Source organism: Tiliqua scincoides, chromosome 1, assembly GCF_035046505.1.
Source record: "Tiliqua scincoides isolate rTilSci1 chromosome 1, rTilSci1.hap2, whole genome shotgun sequence".
Classification (NCBI taxonomy): domain Eukaryota; kingdom Metazoa; phylum Chordata; class Lepidosauria; order Squamata; family Scincidae; genus Tiliqua; species Tiliqua scincoides.
In genome coordinates this window covers 8261099-8280048 of record NC_089821.1, presented here as the reverse complement: position 1 = coordinate 8280048, position 18950 = coordinate 8261099, and positions in this window count along the sequence as shown.

Sequence of the window (18950 nt, the reverse complement as noted above, 5' to 3'; positions counted from 1 at the left end):
ACAAAAGAAAATATTTCTTTACTCAGCGCGTGGTCGGTCTGTGGAACTCCTTGCCACAGGATGTGGTGCTGGCGTCTAGCCTAGATGCCTTTAAAAGGGGATTGGACGAGTTTCTGGAGGAAAAATCCATTATGGGGTACAAGCCATGATGTGTATGCGCAACCTCCTGATTTTAGAAATGGGTTAAGTCAGAATGCCAGATGTAGGGGAGGGCACCAGGATGAGGTCTCTTGTTATCTGGTGTGCTCCCTGGGGCATTTGGTGGGCCGCTGTGAGATACAGGAAGCTGGACTAGATGGGCCTATGGCCTGATCCAGTGGGGCTGTTCTTATGTTCTTATGTTCTTATGTTCACAGAGGAGGGAGGATCAGATGTTGGAGATGTTGATGACCCAAAGACTTCAAAGTTCATAGAGCGTATGGTGAAGAGGGTCCCATGGAACGTAAACCCCATTTCCCCCGTAGGCTCAATGATTCAGTATCTGCTAATTCTGTATCCACAGGAACCTAACCCTAGCTGATAATGAGAACTGTCTGTGTATGGAATGAGTCCCCACCCACACCTCAGTGGAGCAGGGGGAATCGTTGGATGTAAACAACCAGAGTAGTCCATATAGATTAGGGTGCAATGAAGGCTTGCAAAATCCCAGTACCTTTCTTTTTAAGGCACTGATTTCTCTTCTGATTGTACGTTAAAGAAGCAGATTGAGAATGTGGGAAGATTTATTATTATTATTATTATTATTATTATTATTATTATTATTATTATTATTATTATTATTATTAATATCCTGCCTTTCTCCCCTCAGGGACCCAAGGCGGCTCACCCAAGGCTCACCTGCAGGGACCCAAGGTGGCTCAAAAATATATAGGTGTTCACGTCTCATATTCTCCACCCTGTTATGTCGTTCTCTGCGTGCAAGGAAGTAAGTCTGACCATATTGGTCTCTAGAGTTGTCGAATGTCCTAGACAGAAATGAATCTGCTGGAATACGTGAAGTGATTCTTTTAACACTCCACAGATAACCTTGCAACTCTTTGAAGTTTTCAGTGTCACTGTATTATTATTATTATTATTATTATTATTATTATTATTATTATTATTATTATTATTATTATTATTAATTTATATCCCGCCTTTATGCCCAAAGGGCACACAAGATGCCCTTTTGATCTTGATGTATCCATCAAGATGCTTAGAATTGTATGTTTCCCTGTTATTTCCCCCTCTCCTGCAGTTTATTTCACTGCAACAAAAGCAACAAAGGCTCAGTGGTATAGCTAGAGGGGATGCAAAGCTCTAAGTTTTGCAGGGAGCCTTACCGTACTGTGCAAGCAGCTCCTCCCCCTCTCCTTCAGAGCCATTCTGGGTGGCAGGAACAAAATGAGGTGTATGGTTGCTTATGCCTGTGTTTTGTTCCCACCACCCGGAATGGCTTCAAAGGGGAAGGTGAAGGGCCACTTGCACGGCACATTGAGACTCCCTGCAAAACTTAGTGCTTTGCAACCCTTCTAGCTACGTCACTGTAAAGGCTAGAGAATATTTGTAACCTTTTGCAAAAGAAACAAGTACCCCAATATGACCACATTCATATTTTCCCCCACCTGTGTGTTAAGGGCAAAAAAGGGACACATAGGTGAATTAACCCATTCTTCTCTATGAACATGTTTAATTTTAACTCCGAGTGATCTATAAATAGTAGAGTTACTTAAAAACAGTTGACCTTATCTTATTTAGCATAGTCCTGTCATTTTTTGTTAACTTCAAACCTCTGGCTACCCACTCACAGTGTCTTATGACAATCTGCAAGCCGCAAGCCACTGTTCTGAAACTGAAAAAAAAAAAAAACATGCCTTGAGTTGAACATGGAGAAATTTCGTAGGCAGAAACGGGTGCATGACCTGATATTTGGAACACAGCAGCTCCATTGGATTGCAAGAGTCTTGTATTGCCCCCCCCTCACTGATGTGTTAACCTGTGGATACCCATGACTTTGAGACTCTGTGAGCTGCACATTACGTTACTGTGATGTGCAAGTGTTGTGCATTATGTTAGGGAAACGATTAGATGAACCAGTGCCTTGGAAATATTTTTGAAAGCATGCACTTGCATTTTCATTGAAATGGGGAGAGGAAGGACACAGAATGGTTGCAAAATTATCAAAAGGAACACAAAAACTGTCAGGAGAAATTGCTTACCAAAAAGAAGTCCTACATTTTTTCAGCAATCCATTGAAAATACAATGGAAAGGACTTTATTAGGTATGGGAAAACACTATGAGCAGAGGTGACAAGAATTTCATAAGCACCTTTCCTTGTAATGACAACTATGCAAAGGGGAAAGTGGTCGGGTGGATGAAGGTCAGTGGAGCTGGTGGGCCGGCGTGGGGTGGTGGGCAGGTTCAGTTCTCTGCCTCCCCCAGCCCCCCATTCGAGGTAGTTGCTTCATCTTGTGGCTGGTGCAGACAAAGAGCTTCCTGATTGAAATGCCATTGTGGGAACCACCAGACATGACTTTGCCGTGTCACAAAGGAACACATCAGTTGTGTCAGGACTGCTTCACAGAATGCACTTTGTGCTCAGGAATTGGGTTCTCAAGTGCAAAATACACCCACTCAGATCCCTTTATGAGAAACAGCCATGTCTATGGATTTTATGATCTTCCTTCATGATACATATGAGCAGAGGCACAAGGCACTCATGCCAACCTGGCACTAATTGCGACCTCAGGATGGCGATTTAGATTGGGGAAAATCACTACAGCTCCAATGAAATTCGGAGCTCCCACAATCTGCTGTAAGGTGAGCATGATAATGCCTTGTGAAACCTGGCTTCAAGAAACACGTTTCTCGTAGTAGTCACCAGTGGCATAGCTAGAGGGGGTGCAAAGCACTAAGTTCTGCAGGGAGCCTTTGCAAATGGGAGCTACATTTGGGATAATGCAAAAGCAATTCTCTTTCCTTCAGTAAACAAATAAAAAAAATTCAAACATTTTTTTCCAAGTTCTGAAAACTGAAAAGTGGTAAACAAACAACCCCACTGAATTTCCAGGCAACTCCTGAACAAGGCATGAAATGGAATAAAGATAAAGGAAGTGGATTGGAGAGCAAACTCAACTGAAAGGAACATTGCTCAACACTTTAGTCTACTTTGTAAAAGAGAATTTAAAGATGGGGTGAAATCACTTTTCTTTCCCTTTCTTCCCATAAAATAATCCTAAATTCCTCATTAGTAGTAGTTAGTAGTTGGCAACCTTCAGTCTCGAGAGACTCTGGTATCGCGCTCTGCATGGTGGTTCTGGCACAGTGTCTAGTGTGGCTGAAAAGGCCAATTCGGGAGTGACAATCCCTTCCACACCGGGAGCAGGTGCAGTCTGTCCCTGGTCTGTCTTCCTGGCTGTGGGCCTTCCTTCTTTGCCTCTTAGCCTCAGACTGTTGGCCAAGTGTCTCTTCAAACTGGGAAAGGCCATGCTGCACAGCCTGCCTCTAAGCAGGCCGCTCAGAGGCCAGGGTTTCCCACCTGTTGAGGTCCACTCCTAAGGCCTTCAGATCCCTCTTGCAGATGTCCTTGTATTGCAGCTGTGGTCTACCTGTAGGGCGCTTTCCTTGCACGAGTTCTCCATAGAGGAGATCCTTTGGGATCCGGCCATCATCCATTCTCACGACATGACCGAGCCAACGCAGGCGTTATGTTCCTCATTAAATTCCTCATTAAAAAAAAATTAATCAGGTATGTTTGTGTGCAGTTGTCATTTAAACTTTGTAACTACATGGGGAAAATGTCTACAACTAGCACTGTTAGCACACCTTTCCCCACTCCTCCTCCTGTCTTCCCGGTCAGTGGAGGGGGCAGTACAGTAAATACTGCAGGCACCACAATGCACTGTGTAAGCAGCCTCTCCCATTCGCAGCCAGAGCCATTCGGGGCAGCAATGGAGACATGTAGGCGTTGCCTGGAATGGCTCTGACAGCAAGTGGGGGTGTTTCCCTTTTGCATTGTGGCACCTGCAGTACTTACTGTGCCGCCCCCTGTAGCTACTCCACTGTTCCCAGCCTCTCTGAAGTGACAGCTGAAAGCCAAGGAAGATAACAAGGGTAAAAGATAAAGAACCTGGTCAGGCTTCACAGTGAATTTTGCCCCAGCTTGTACTTTACCCAGCAGCCAACTCGGGTTTACCAATGATTGCACACTGAAAACTGAGTTGCACAATCCTGGCTCCCTGATTAGCTTTCCTGTGCCATACAAGTACATAAGAACATAAGAACAGCCCCACTGGATCAGGCCATAGTCCCTTCTAGTCCAGCTTCCTGTATCGCACAGCGGCCCACCAAATGCCCCAGGGAGCACACCAGATAACAAGAAGACCTGCAAGGCCTCCTGGGAATTGTAGTTTAAGAACATAAGAACAGCCCCACTGGATCAGGCCATAGGCCCATCTAGTCCAGCCTCCTGTATCTCACAGCGGCCCCCCCAAATGCCCCAGGGAGCACACCAGATAACAAGAAGACCTGCAAGGCCTCCTGGGAATTGTAGTTTAAGAACATAAGAACAGCCCCACTGGATCAGGCCATAGTCCCTTCTAGTCCAGCTTCCTGTATCTCACAGCGGCCCCCCCAAATGCCCAGGGAGCACACCAGATAACAAGAGACCTCATCCTGGTGCCCTCCCTTGCATCTGGCCTTCTGACATAGCCCATTTCTAAAATCAGGAGGTTGCGCATACACATCATGCATTCACATGTTATAGTTTATAAGCAGTGATTCTCAAACTGGGCAGCGTGGCACATCAGGGCACTGTGGCCAACTCACAGGAGCCCCATGGGATGTCGCCAGTGGTGTCTTCTTCCCAGCTCTCCCAGACATCGTCCTCTTGGAACACAAGATCTCTCATAGCTAGAGAGCTGGGAAGAAGAGGCAACTGAGAAAGAAAGGTACTGTGAACATGGTACATTTGGGAACCGCTTGAAGCAGTGGGAACTAAAACTTAATCACTGTGCTGCACATCAGTAATAATGAATGAGCTCCCAGGAAGCAATTTATGTTGCATAGTGTAAAATATCAGTGATGTACCTGAGGGGGGGGAGCAAAGGGGACAAATGCCCCAGGCACCAGGCTGGGAGGGTGGTGTCGCACTGGCACCCCCCGTGCCACCCTGGACCTTTCACCCAGTCATTCTGAGGACTGGGGAAGCAGCATGCTGCCTCCCTGACCCTTTGAAAGCCTTGTAAAGGCCATATAAGGCTGGAAAAAAATCACTTCTGGTTTCACAGAGGAAACTGGAAGTGACTTTTTAAGCCCTTAGAAGGACTTCTGAGAGCCAGGGAAGACCCCTGGAATGCCTTCTAAGGGGGGAAAGCCCCCATAGGGGCTGCTTGTATTTTTGGCCCCAGGGTCAGAATGGCCACTATAAAATATATTGAAAACTTTGGTGCTTTTTTTTTTTCCTTTAAAAACCCTTTGGGTGTCAATCCAACTAGTGCTTCCATCTGGAAACAGATGCTTACTCTGTAAATAGAAAAATTGTTCTACTCCCTTAAGGGGGTCCTTGCTTCTGTTTGCAGAGGGAGCTGCCGACCATGGAAGCACTGGCTGGGTGCCACCTTTTATTTTTCTTTAAAAACAGTCTTGAAAAGAAAGTACATATAATTCTTAAGACAAGCGCGTTCTTTCATCTTGTCACATCCTCTTCCAGCGCTGATGTGTTAACTAGAGGGGTACGTCTAAGCCGATCATCTTTCTTAGGCACAGATGACTTGCGCATGAGCGTGGTAGGGGTCATTCTCACTGCAATCTTAAATGCCCCCTGTACAGCCCTTGTCAATGAAGCCTGACTTGGATGCAACATTTGGCTGGTATTGTGGTGCAACAATCACTATTTTCGTCCCATAGCTGGAGGTGGGAGAAAACGGATTGATTTTTTTTCACGGATTTTGGTGTTTTTCCAAAGTTAGAAGTGCAGAAAGCAGTGTTGTGTTTTAATTCAGAAGTCACATTTAAATTATAAATTATAATTGCTTTAAAAGTGTACTTGGTAGGTGATATAGGCCAGCAGATGCAGTCACAGTCATTATCTATGCACTCCCATCAATAAAAAGCAAATAGATAAGGATTTTTTTTTTTTTAACAAAAATGAGAAGTGCAAAAGCAGTGTTATGTGTTTTTAGTTCACCCACCTCTGCTCATAGCTAATGGGATTGAGTTGTTACGGGCACAATCCTAACCAACTTTCCAGCTCCGAGATAAGGGCAATGCAGCTTTGAGCAGTGGCAGACCTCCCATTACGTTTGATGGAGCAAATGCCGCAGGCGCAAGCCACTAGGACCCCACGGAAGCCTCTCTGAGGCTCCCAATAGGGTCGGAAACTGTGCTTCCAGTTTTCCGGAAGCACGGTTTGTACCATTGGGGAAGCTTCAGGAAGCTACAGAATGAGAGCAGAAACATTGAAACCACTCCGATTTGGCTCCACAATGTAAAATGCTTGGCTACGTGGTGTCATCAGGAAACCTGTTCAATGTGGGGTCAATGCTTACTTGCCCTTGATCTGATTTGGTTCTGTGATATCAAAACAGAGTCAACCCTGATTGACTGGGATGCCATCACATCACCGACGTGATTCCTAAGAACATAAGAACAGCCCCACTGGATCAGGCCATAGGCCCATCTAGTCCAGCTTCCTGTATCTCACAGCAGCCCACCAAATGCCCCAGGGAGCACACCAGATAACAAGAGACCTGCATCCTGGAGCCCTCCCTCGCATCTGACATAGCCCATTTCTAAAATCAGGAGGTTGCACATACACATCATGGCTTGTAACCCATAATGGATTTTTCCTCCAGAAACTTGTCCAGTCCCCTTTTAAAAGCGTCCAGGCCAGATGACATCACCACATCCTGTGGCAAGGAGTTCCACAGACCAACCACACACTGAGTAAAGAAATATTTTCTTTTTTCTGCCCTAATTCTCCCAACACTCAATTTTAGTTGATGTCCCCTGGTTCTGGTTGGGGATTCCTGATTGGTTGTAGCTGTGTCTTGTTTTGGCTTTGTAAAAAGCACGAGCAGCTCTGGGAAAGAAGCCACTGTGAACAATGCATGAAATCGGAGGCAGGGGCATTGTGGGTGAAAAATTGATGCAGCTGTAGTAGGGATGGCTGCTGATGCACCTTGGGACTGCAGTTATGGACCTGGCTGGCATGATATTCCAAACTGGGCTCTTGTCTGGTGTCAGGATCCAACTGCCCGTTGTATCCAACCTGTGGCTCATGTGGCTAGGCTATCAGAAATGCTGGATTCCTTGGGAAAGGGTTCCCCCTGCCACCCCCACAATGGCTTCGTGGGAAGTCTCTCAAACCACCTGGGAGCATTAGTGTAGAGCAGATATGGTTGCCAAGCAACCATCATGACTTCTCAGTTACTAAAAATGATCTGACTGGACTTGACCTTCATTTCCCGCTAAGGGTGCCCCTGAAGCTTTCCCCAGAATAGCTAAATTCTGTCAAACCGCCAGGAAGCAAAATTCTGTCATTACTCTGAAATTTTGCAGCCCATTAGCCCATAATACGATCCAGTACCTTCAAGGGTTCCCTAAGGACGCTGGCATAAATTACAAGCCCACTGATTTCTTTCATTGAGGAATCACAAACATTTGCATTTTGTAGGGTTTGCACACCGCTGTAGGTTCAGGAGGAATCAAAGCCCAGTTCGAATTCGACTGCCTTTCGGCAAGCTACACAAATATTCATCCCAAAGAGAGTAATTAAAGAATGCTTAGAGCAGCATTATTCATCTTAAAAGGCACCAGTTACTACAGCAAGTGAGGCAAAGACACCTTAAGATCAATGCAAATGCATGATTACATGAGGGCTAATCCATGCATTTTCTGAATTAGGCTACCAGCTGGCTCAGGAAAAGTGGAGACAAATGAATGGATCATTGATTCATTTTTATGCGTGGGTATTTTGTATCGTGCATTACACACACATATCAGCAACAAAATTTGGAACCCTTTAATTAGCATTTGGCAACCCCAAACCAAGGAAATTGTGGCTACTGTTAACATGATTTCACAGTGTACCGGTTTGGGTGATAATTCTCATAAAAACATAAGAAGAGTCCCGCTGGATCAGGCCAAGGATCTAGTCCAGCTTCCTGTATATCACAGTGGCCCACCAAATGCTTCAGGGCATTTGCAATAGACAACAGACACAACCTGCGTCCTGATGCTCTCCCCTGCATCTGGCAGGTGCATCTGCATCTCCAGCTATCCCCACTTTCACGTTGTTAGGAATACAAGAATGTTATAAGTGCTTATGGCTGTCTTTCTCCTGTTGCAGCAGGGCATCTGAGCTACTCTTCCACACATGATTTAAATACTAAGGTCCAACCTTGGCATCTGTGGGGGTTCTGTACATGGAACCCCCACAAATGCCAAAATCCCTGGATAATGGGATCTGCAGGGTAGGCCAATCTGACACAATCTGAAAAACTGGAAGTGCATCTTAGACACGTCCCACAGGTGTTCTGAGACACAGGGAGGTCGCACGCAGCCTCCCCGTTCCTCAGAACATCCTTTGAAGGACACTTCCAGTCACGTCCAGAGGGTACAGGTTGGCCCTCAATGTGGGTCGGGGGACCCACATGTTGAGTTGAATCCATGAATGGAAAATCCATGAATGGAAAAGCAGGACCTGTACTTTAAAGACAAACAAGTCCCACATGTAGTGCAACAATGGTGTGATGGGAGAGGTGGGCGCATGCGCTCACAGTGCACAGCATCATTAAGTGCATGGAAACATGGCCAATTGAAATATATTATCTGAACAAGACTTTGGAAAGAGCTTTGTTCCCTCTTTCACCAAAAACGGACCCCAAGAATCACATCATTATCTACATGTGGAGTTTTTAGTCTAATCATTAACACATTTCTGTAAAGTACATTTCTGACTGGAGTCAGTAAGTTTACAACAATATGTCTCTCATTTTGACAAAGCATTCCATAAGGCAGTTGTGTTTTCATTTTACGGTTAATTGGCCATAACTTTTGATAGAATCCAGATATTCCAATGAGGCTTGTTTCATTGCATTCTACATTAAATTACCTTTCCAAAGATATATAACATGATGGTATTATTTGTACATACCAGTTTTTCACAATTTTGGCCACTAGTGTCAAGCTCAACTTGGTGTCCGCCTAAAGCTTGTTGCCCAGCACAACTGCTACCCCCTGCATCCCCTTAGCTACGCCACTGACAGCATCTTCATCTTTCATTTGTCTCCTTCGATTTGATGAATAAGGGCCTGGATCCAAAGACCTTCTCATGTCACACAGTAGGCTGCCAGAATGCCACTGTGTGAATATCCCCCCTTCCCAAGCAAACAGATGATGATCAAAGTAAACAATATGCCTCCAGCTTGTGGGGGAGTCTGTGCGTGTTTGATTTTTCATATGTAAACAATCCAGAAGGGTGCTGAGGTCTTTTTCTCTGTTGGATGACCCTTGTTGGGGTGGAACGAGTACCTCCAATTCAGTTCAAAGTTCCAAAAACACTTACCCAACTGTGACGAAAGCCAGCCATTACACAAGTACATTTTCAGCAGTTGGGTGTTGATTGATTGTGTTGTGATTGATTGTGTTGTGACTCCTGCTCAATCATTTTGCTTATCTCAGATACCAGCCACACATTATTAACTGATGATGATGTCTTGATATGTGTCTCAAGGATATAGTGTTTCAGTAGGAAATTTACTAAGGGCCCATTCCTGTCCGACTTTCCAGTGCCGTTGCAGCCATGCCAATGGGGCATGTGCTGCATCCTGCACTAAGGGGGCAGTCATGGAGACCTCCTCAATGAAAGAGAACATTTGTTCCCTTACCTCGGGGCTGCATTGTGGCTGTATCGGTGCTGGAAAGTTTGATAGGACTGGGCCCTAAGGACTGGAACAAAATTCACGACTTGAACCTGATTGGGGCAAAACGTGACATGGGTTCAGTATCTGTGGATTTCTTCATCTGCAGGTCCCCGAACACATGGTGCGGGCCAACCTGGAGCCTCCTGAGGTGACGGGAGCTATGCTCCTCTTGCCTTCTGAAGCCGGCAGAAGCCATGCATGTTCACACTCAGACTACTGACTGGAACATAAGAACAGCCCCACTGAATCAGGCCATAGGCTCAGCTCTGGAGCTCAGCTCTGGTCAGGTTTGGGGGGGAGGAGGGAAGGAACTGCAGGATTCAAATAGCTGCTTTTTTCCTTATCTGTAGAGGTTCCAAGAACTGAACCCCATGAATAATGAGAGCCACCTGTATTACAAATTTAAGTGTATTTTTTTTTTGTGCAAGGGGTGGGAGCTTGCATGTGGTCCGTGACAATTCCAATTTTGATCTCAGTGGTCCGCAGTCTCTTAAAGATTGGGAACCACTTCTTTATGAAACGTGGGTATATCTTCAAATATTCTGAATGTGAGAAGTACATTTTTTTTTTACACTTTATGGAGTAGTTGCATCATTCCAAACTTACAAGACAGAAGCAGAGACAAGCACCACATAGATGCGTGCTGAATGGGACAATTTTAAAGTATCGCCCAATTTTGCCTTCATTGCTGTCTGAACTAACTTAATACTATCGTAAACTAAAACTATCTTAAAATAAAGCCATTGCATCACATTGGAACATCACCCAAACAGCTGTTTCATCAGGTACTGGTGCAATACCATGTTCATCATGTCAATGAATCAAGTAGCCCCACACTAGTGAATGACTAAACAGGCACTTGGGGACATGCACTGTCCTATATTTGAACTGATTTTTCTTTTTGGGAAAAAAAAAAGTTTACCAGTTCCCTTCACAGCTGTTCATATGCTCCATTAGCACCCCCTGCAGTATTTTGCAAGAAAATGCAAAATTTTCAAGCCATAAAACTTGCTTGTAGGATATTTACTGAGAGGTCACCGTAAATGTATACTGCTGATTATAACCTGATGTGTACTACAGCATACTACATAGAAACACAGCTCTTATGAAAATTGCTTCTTCCCTCTTTATTAGTGAATGGAGATAACAACAAAACAATAACAATAACAGAACCAAAGGGAGAAAAAAGAAAAGAAAAAAGGGAAAGAAAAAAAATAAAAGTAGCTTTTCTGACTTTGATGTAACTACATTCCTGTAGGACTTGAGCATCCCAGTCTCAAGCCCTGGCGGCACCCTGAAGTACAGCTGTGCCGAAATTGCCACGGCTGCATCCCATGGGGCCAGGGCAGCCTCCAGAGTCTCCAGCTCCTGAGTTGGCACAGAACCGAGACCTGTGTCAGGCTATCAGGCTCAGAAGTGGGCATAGGATTAGGCGGCAGTCTGCCAACCTCCTTGCCCCCCCCTCCTGGGCCCAATCCTCCCCTCTCCCACCCTCCCTCCCTCTGCCCAGTTCCGCCCCCCCACCCTTCCCCTGCCTTGAAAGCCTTGCTGCTAGCCAGTGGGGCAACTTACCACCTGCCGCTTGAAGAGGGAAGGTACCACCTACCCTCTTCCCAGTGCTGAGACTCAGAGATGACTGGCCCAGCAACCTTACCACCGCTGCTTATGGCACTTTTGCAACGGCAGTTGCTGGGGCAGCACAGTGGCTTCCAGCAATGCCCCAGCATAGGATCAGAAACTAAGAGGCCTAACAAAGTATATATGATGGATATGGTAAATGAATCATGGATATCAGGGATCAGGGATATCATGATGTTTCTGAACATTTCTTGGTTTGAGAGGCAGGCTGGCTCTGATTGCCAGATGCAGGGGAGGGCACCGGGACACAGTCTATGTCTGTTGTCTTGTGTGCTCCCTGGGGCATTTGGTGGGCCACTGTGAGATACAGGGAGCTGGACTAGATGGGCCTTTGGCCTGATCCAGTGGGGCTGTTCTTATGTTCTTAACTACAATTCCCAGGAAGCCTTGCAGGTCTCTTGTTATCAGGTGTGCTCCTGGGGCATTTGGTGGGCCACTGTGAGATACAGGGAGCTGGACTAGATGGGCCTTTGGTCTGATCCAGCAGGGCTCTTCTTATGTTCTTATGAACAGGGCATGTTAGGAGGATCCTGGATTCTCATTTCAGCCAAGGTAGGGTGATAATTGGTCACCTTTTGGCCTTCTTTTTTTCATCGTGCCAGCAATTTTAAAACTGCCACAGTGTAGTGGGGTGGTTAAAGGGGCAACAGGGCAGGCCTGGCCCGGGAGGGGGCAGAATTGGCTGCAGTGGTGCACACTGAATCTGGAGCTCCTTTCTGGGCCTGATCTGCCTTAACAAAGACTTGTGCCAGCGATTGACCCTGGCACAGGTCCAAGTTGCCCCAGCCCATCTCCCCTAAGAGTGGCACAAAAGTGCTTTATGGCATTTTTGCAACACTCCTGGACCAGCACAAGGCTTACGTCAGCCCAAGTGCCTGTTAGGATTGGGCCCTCAGTTGTCTTAACATCAAACGACCTCAGTGAGGATTATTATGTTTTAAGAGGGGTTGTTTCTGTACCTGGGGAGAGATCTTTCCTGTGATTTAGAATTTGGGATGCCCAGTGTCTACATTCACAAGGAGAAATTCTTCCCTGGCATGGTGGGAGAAGGGGGGGTGACCACAGAGCACTTTGATGTGTACCTGTGCAAGGATCAACATCAGTTAATGAAACCATTCAGACTTTATTGTTTAGCTTCAGGAAAGTATATTTTATCCGTATTAAAATATGTGTAAACGCACTGCTTTCAGCCAATTTTTCCTTATGCCACTAGATGGCGCTTGATCACTCTGATTTGACATCAGGGATTTCACAGGAGAGCTTTGACACTCTTCTGAAAATGAAAGCTGAGAGAGAAGCTTTTCCACACACTGAACATACTACATATGGTGATTTGAACGGCAGAGGGGCACGATCCCTGGCAGGCAATGGAAAAAGGTCTTGAAGATTGAAGCCACTGGGTTGGGCAGGGCACACCCATTTTCGAAGAGGCACTTCAATTTTGGTCTTTTTGCTAATTGTTGAGACCAGTAGTGTAGCTACGGGAGTTGGGCATGATAAGTATTGCTGGTGCCGCAATGCGCTATGTGGGCGGCCCCCTCCCACTTGCGGTCGGAACCGTACTGGGCAGTGACATCACTGCCCAGGATGGCTCCAATGGATCTCAGCAAAATGGCAGGTGCGTTTCAACGTAAGTAAGTGTAAAGTCATGCACATTGGGGCAAAGAATCGAAACTTCACATATAGGCTAATGGGTTCTGAGCTGTCTGTGACAGATCAGGAGAGAGATCTTGGGGTGGTGGTGGACAAGTCGATGAAATTGTCGACCAATGTGCGGCAGCAGTGAAGAAGGCCAATTCTATGTTTGGGATCATTAGAAAAGGCATTGAGAATAAGATGGCTAATATTGAAATGCTGTTGTACAAATTGATGGTGAGGCCACAACTGGAGTATTGTGTCCAGTTCTGGTCACCACATCTCAAAAAGGACATGATGGAAATGGGAAAGGTGCAAAAGAGAGCGACTAAGATCATTACTGGGCTCTGGCACCTTCCTCATGAGGAAAGGCTATGGCGTTTGGGCCTCTTCATCCTCAAAAAGAGACACCTGAGGAGGGACATGATAGAGACATACAAAATTATGCAGGGGAAGGATAAAGTGGATAGAGAGATGCTCTTTACACTTTCACATAACACCAGAACCAGGGAAAATCCACTAAAATTGAGTATTGGGAGGGTTAGGACAGACAAAAGAAAATATTTCTTTACTCAGCGTGTGGCTGGTCTGTGGAACTCCTTGCCGCAGGATGTGGTAACGGCATCTGGCCTGGATGCTTTCAAAAGGGGATTGGACAAGTTTCTGGAGGAAAAATCCATTACGGGTTACAAGCCATGATGTGTATGTGCAACCTCCTGATTTTAGAAATGGGCTATGTCAGAATACCAGATGCAAGGGAGGGCACCAGGAAGAGGTCTCTTGTTATCTGGTATGCTCCCTGGGGCATTTGGTGGGCCGCTGTGAGATACAGGAAGCTGGACTAGATGGGCCTATGGCCTGATCCAGTGGGGCTGTTCTTATGTTCTTGTGAGAATAAGATGCTATCTTTGAACTCCTTGGAGGCTGTGCTGAGATATGAACATGATGGTAGAAGGTGGTTGAGGACGCTCACTTCCAGTATTTTGTGTTCAAATGTTACCTGGTGACCTCACTGATGGTGACTTGCCTGACGCTATCAGCTGTCCCCATTTTCCTCTTCTGAAACAGCTATTCCTTTGAAGACTGATGTCAGATCCAAGGTCTTCATTTTCTGAGCAACACTTCTATAACTTCAAATCCAGACTTATTGCTCTAAAAGTTATCCTGGTGAAACAGTGTGTTAATATGGAGCTCGGGGTTTTATTTATGACACCTCAGTAAGAATTCCATAATTCAGCATTAATTAGGCAACAGGGCATGACAGGATGTGAGCTATGGGATAATTATTCATGTTTACTGAAGTTCAGCCTCGTGCCATCTTCTGCAAGAAGCAGGAGTAATTAAACTATAAATCAAACCTTATTTCAATAGGATGCTTCTAATGCAAAGGTAGGACAAAACATGTTTGGGGTTGGTCTGTTTCTTGCACTGCTACCCACATGCCAATTTTAGATGCTGAGCACATGCTGCATTTGACCCCAGATGTAGAATACGGCAAAGAGTTGGCAGCACAAAACTTGGATACCCTTCCTGGATGTATTCATGAGCATGTCAGCTGAAATCTGGTGAAGCACCTAAAAGTACAAATGGAACCCTCTCGGTACATAAGAAATAATTTAAAATGCTCTAAGCCAGTGTTTCTCAACTGTGGGTCAGGACCCACTAGATGGGTCGTGAGCCAATTTCAGGGGGATCCCTGTTCATTTTAATATTTTATTTTTAATACATGTGACTTGATGCCACCATGGTATGTGACTGCATTTGGAGAAATGTTAGACTTGTACTTTTAACAAGCTACTATGCATATTTTTTTTTTTTTACCAATGATAGTAAATAGGACAACTCCTGGGTACGTGTGGGTAGGATTGCAGTCTAGGACTGTTAAAAATTTCCTGCTTGATGATGTCACTTTCGGTCATGAGATCACTTCTGGTGGGTTCTGACAGATTCTCATTCTGAAAAGTGGGTCCTGGTGCTAAATATGTGAAAACCACTGGAATAGAGCTTATGCAACTGTAAAAAAAAAAAACAAAAAACAAAAAACACCCTAAGGACATTTGCAATAGGAGGAAAATATATTTGCAAGCTCTTTGCAGGCGAGTTCTCTATTGAGCTGCCTTTGCAGCCCAAAGAGGTTGGCAAAGCTAGTGTACCACGCACGACCTAAACTTCTGGTGTGCATTCAACAGTCACTATGGTTCTCTGTTGAGCTGCCTTTAGTGCGCCATGCACGACCTAAACCTACGACCTAAACTTCTGGTGTGCATTCAACAGTCACTATGGTTTTCTGTTGAGCTGCCTTTGCAGCCCAAAGAGGTTGGCAAAGCTAGCATGCCACGCATGACCTAAACTTCTGGTGTGCATTCAACAGTCACTATGGTTCTCTGTTGATCTGCCTTTGCATCCCAAAGAGGTTGGCAAAGCTAGTGCGCCATGCACGACCTAAACTTCTGGTGTGCATTCAACAGTCACTATGGTGCTCTGTTGATCTGCCTTTGCATCCCAAAGAGGTTGGCAAAGCTAGTGCGCCACGCACGACCTAAACTTCTGGTGTGCATTCAACAGTCACTATGGTTCTCTGTTGAGCTGCCTTTGCAGCCCAAAGAGGTTGGCAAAGCTAGTGCGCCACGCACGACCTAAACTTCTGGTGTGCATTCAACAGTCACTATGGTTCTCTGTTGAGCTGCATGGAGACCCAGATTGCAGTACCTTTCAATTGCTCTATTTTTATTTTTCTAATTTTTATATCAATTCAATTAAAAACAATTGTAATAATAAAAAATTATTTTAAAATCATTTTAAATTTTAATAGTCTTTCAATTTAATAATTTAAAAAATTAATTCTAATAATTTAAAAACCATTCTCTAGCACCAACGACCTGCACAGGGTGCTTTCAAGCAGAAGATACACACAGAGAGACATTTGTGTGTGTGTGTATGTGTGTGTATAAATATATATACACATATAGATATACACACATATTATACAAACATATATACAGACACATATGCGTGTGTGTATGTGTGCAGACCATCAGAGTGGAATGAAGCTTCAACAGGCCTCCAGGTGTTGGCTAAACAGTGGAAACTCATAACCTTTTCTTCATGTTGCCCTCTTTGTGCCCTCAAACACTCCCCATTGCCCCTTCCACCACATCTACCCAATCCGTTTCTTGATACATACAGTGGGTCCACGTGCTACAACCGGGCCTCCGACAGGCTCCAGGACACCATCAGAAGCCACTTCTGGTTCACACTAATTCCTGTTGCATCTTAGACACCTTCGGAGGTGGCGGGGAGGCCTATGGAGTGGGCTGCAGGCCTTGCATGGTCCTGACACGAATAGCAGTGCCACCAGCCTGCCCCCTGCAGACTCCAGAACCTGCCGATTTGAACTGGGAGAAGAATGTCCCTTTTTAATAAATGATGTTTATTTTTGAAAGTTTGCTGACTTGTTCCATCCCAACCAGAGCAGAGAGCTGGTGGTTCCTGGCCTAGCGCAGATGACTTGAGGCTAACATTCCCTCCCCCCCTGTGGAGCCAGTCTGAGCCCTTTGGGCAGGATTGGGCCCTTGGGAGCAGGGGCATGCGGTGGGTGGGGAGGCAAATGAGGCAGAGCCTCCCTGTGCTGTAGGTGGGGAAGCGCAGCCTCCCCACTGGAGTCCTTTCAAAAGTGCAGCTGCCTGTACTGCGTAAGGCCCCCTTGTCATGTCCAATCCCTGGGCAAAGCCTCTTGCATGCCAAGCGCTGGGCTGAGATTTCTCTCTGAAGGGAATTGCGAAGTGCCAAACGGGCTACTGGCTCCCGTCTGTCCCAGAAGGGCCCGCTGAGTCCTGCAGAAGGGTCATCTCAATGCAGGTGGGGGGGTCTTTCTTCATCCTGCCACCCACCCACCCGCAGTGATCCTCGTGCTGGGGCCTGAATGCCTGTTGATGAGACCAGCCAACCTGTGGCAAGGAGTTAGAATCAATGGCCCGGGACGTTCAGGTGCTTTGCCTGCTGCAGGAACGTGTGGTGGGTGGGGAGGCAGAGCCTCTCCACCAGAGTCCATTGAAAAACACCACTGCAAGAACCACAAGGACCATGGGGTCTGAGAGCAGTGGGGTCATGCAGTAGGTGGGAAGGCAGGTGATGCAGATCCTCCCCAAAAGAGTACTTTGAAAAGCATCGCGGTGAGGACTGCAAGGACCATGAGGTTCTAGAGCAGCAAGGACATGCGGTGGGTGGGGAGGCAGGTGAGGCAGAGCCTCCCCACCAGAGTGCTTCGAAAATCACCACTGTGAGGACCGCAAGGACCATGTTTTGTTTTGTTTTTGTATATACAAAAGCAGCAATCAGAGGCAACTCTGCCTGCTGCCTCCTCAGCAATTGCTTACACAGGCACCCTGCCTGTTTTTCATTGGATAGAAATTATCCAGGCATTGCTGCAAACCAAGCAAGACTGAGGCTGGTCTGCCTACTGCCTCCATGTGTGTGTACTGCTTAACTGACTGTGCTGGAATTAAAAAGAGCAAGTTGGGAAAAGCAAGGCACTTTTTCTTTTTTCTTTTTTTACTTGTTGGGTTTGCTGTGGTTCTGCCTCCCCTGACTGCAAGTCCCTGTTCCTGGGCCCAATCCTGTGGTGCAGGTCAATACAGACTCGTAACAGCTATTGAGCTACCACAGTTCCGTGTACACCTGTCTGCACTATGGAGGTGTATCTCCACTTAAGGGAACAATTGCTTCCTTATCTAGAAGAGACCTCTACAACCACTACCCCCCACCATTAGGATACAGCGGTTGCCATTTTGGCACCACTGCATCAATGGGTGGTGGTGGAAAGAATAGGTTTGGGCTCAAATAAACAGAAGTGCAAATTGGGACTTCCTGGGTTAAAACCTTGCCTCTACCTTGAAGTCACTAAGTGGGCCTTGGGCAAGTCACTCCACTTCAGGTTCAGCTCTCCAGATGTAATGTGTGATAATAACACCACCATATCATACATCATGTTGGCAACCTTCAGTCTCGAGAGACTCTGGTATCACGCTCTGAATGGTGGTTCTGGAACAGCATCTAGTGTGGCTGAAAAGGCCGATTCGGGAGTGACAATCCCTTCCACACCGGGAGCAAGTGCAGTCTGTCCCTGGTCTGTCTCCCTGGCTATGGGCCTTCCTTCTTTGCCTCTTAGCCTCAGACTGTTGGCAAAGTGTCTCTTCAAACTGGGAAAGGCCATGCTGCACAGCCTGCCTCCAAGCGGGCCGCTCAGAGGCCAGGGTTTCCCACCTGTTGAGGTCCACTCCTAAGGCCTTCAGATCCCTCTTGCAGGAGCTGTGGTCTACCTGTAGGGCACTTTCCCTGCACAAGTTCTCCATAGAGGAGATCCTTTGGGATCCAGCCATCGCCCATTCTGACGACATGACCGAGCCAACGCAGGCGTCGTTAAGCACATCATTCAGCTAATACATATGATGCACTTTGCATGAGAAGAAAGTCTGATAAGTATGATTGTTATCATCACAGTTTAGGAACAAGTCTATTTGCCTGGTTGAGACATCACTGTGATATCCAGTACACTGACTTGTACTAAACTGTGATATGAAATAGAAAGCTTCCTCTTTTGGCCTGCGAAAGTGGGGCTGGAGGACACCTAGGGCACTGTGCCAAACTGAGATTAAACCATGATTCCATGTGGCATTCTAAATCGGTCATGGTGCTTTTCAGAACTCACTGCAAATACCCCGATGAGCTCTTCGATGCAGCATGCATTTAGGGGAGAGATGGATGTGGCACAG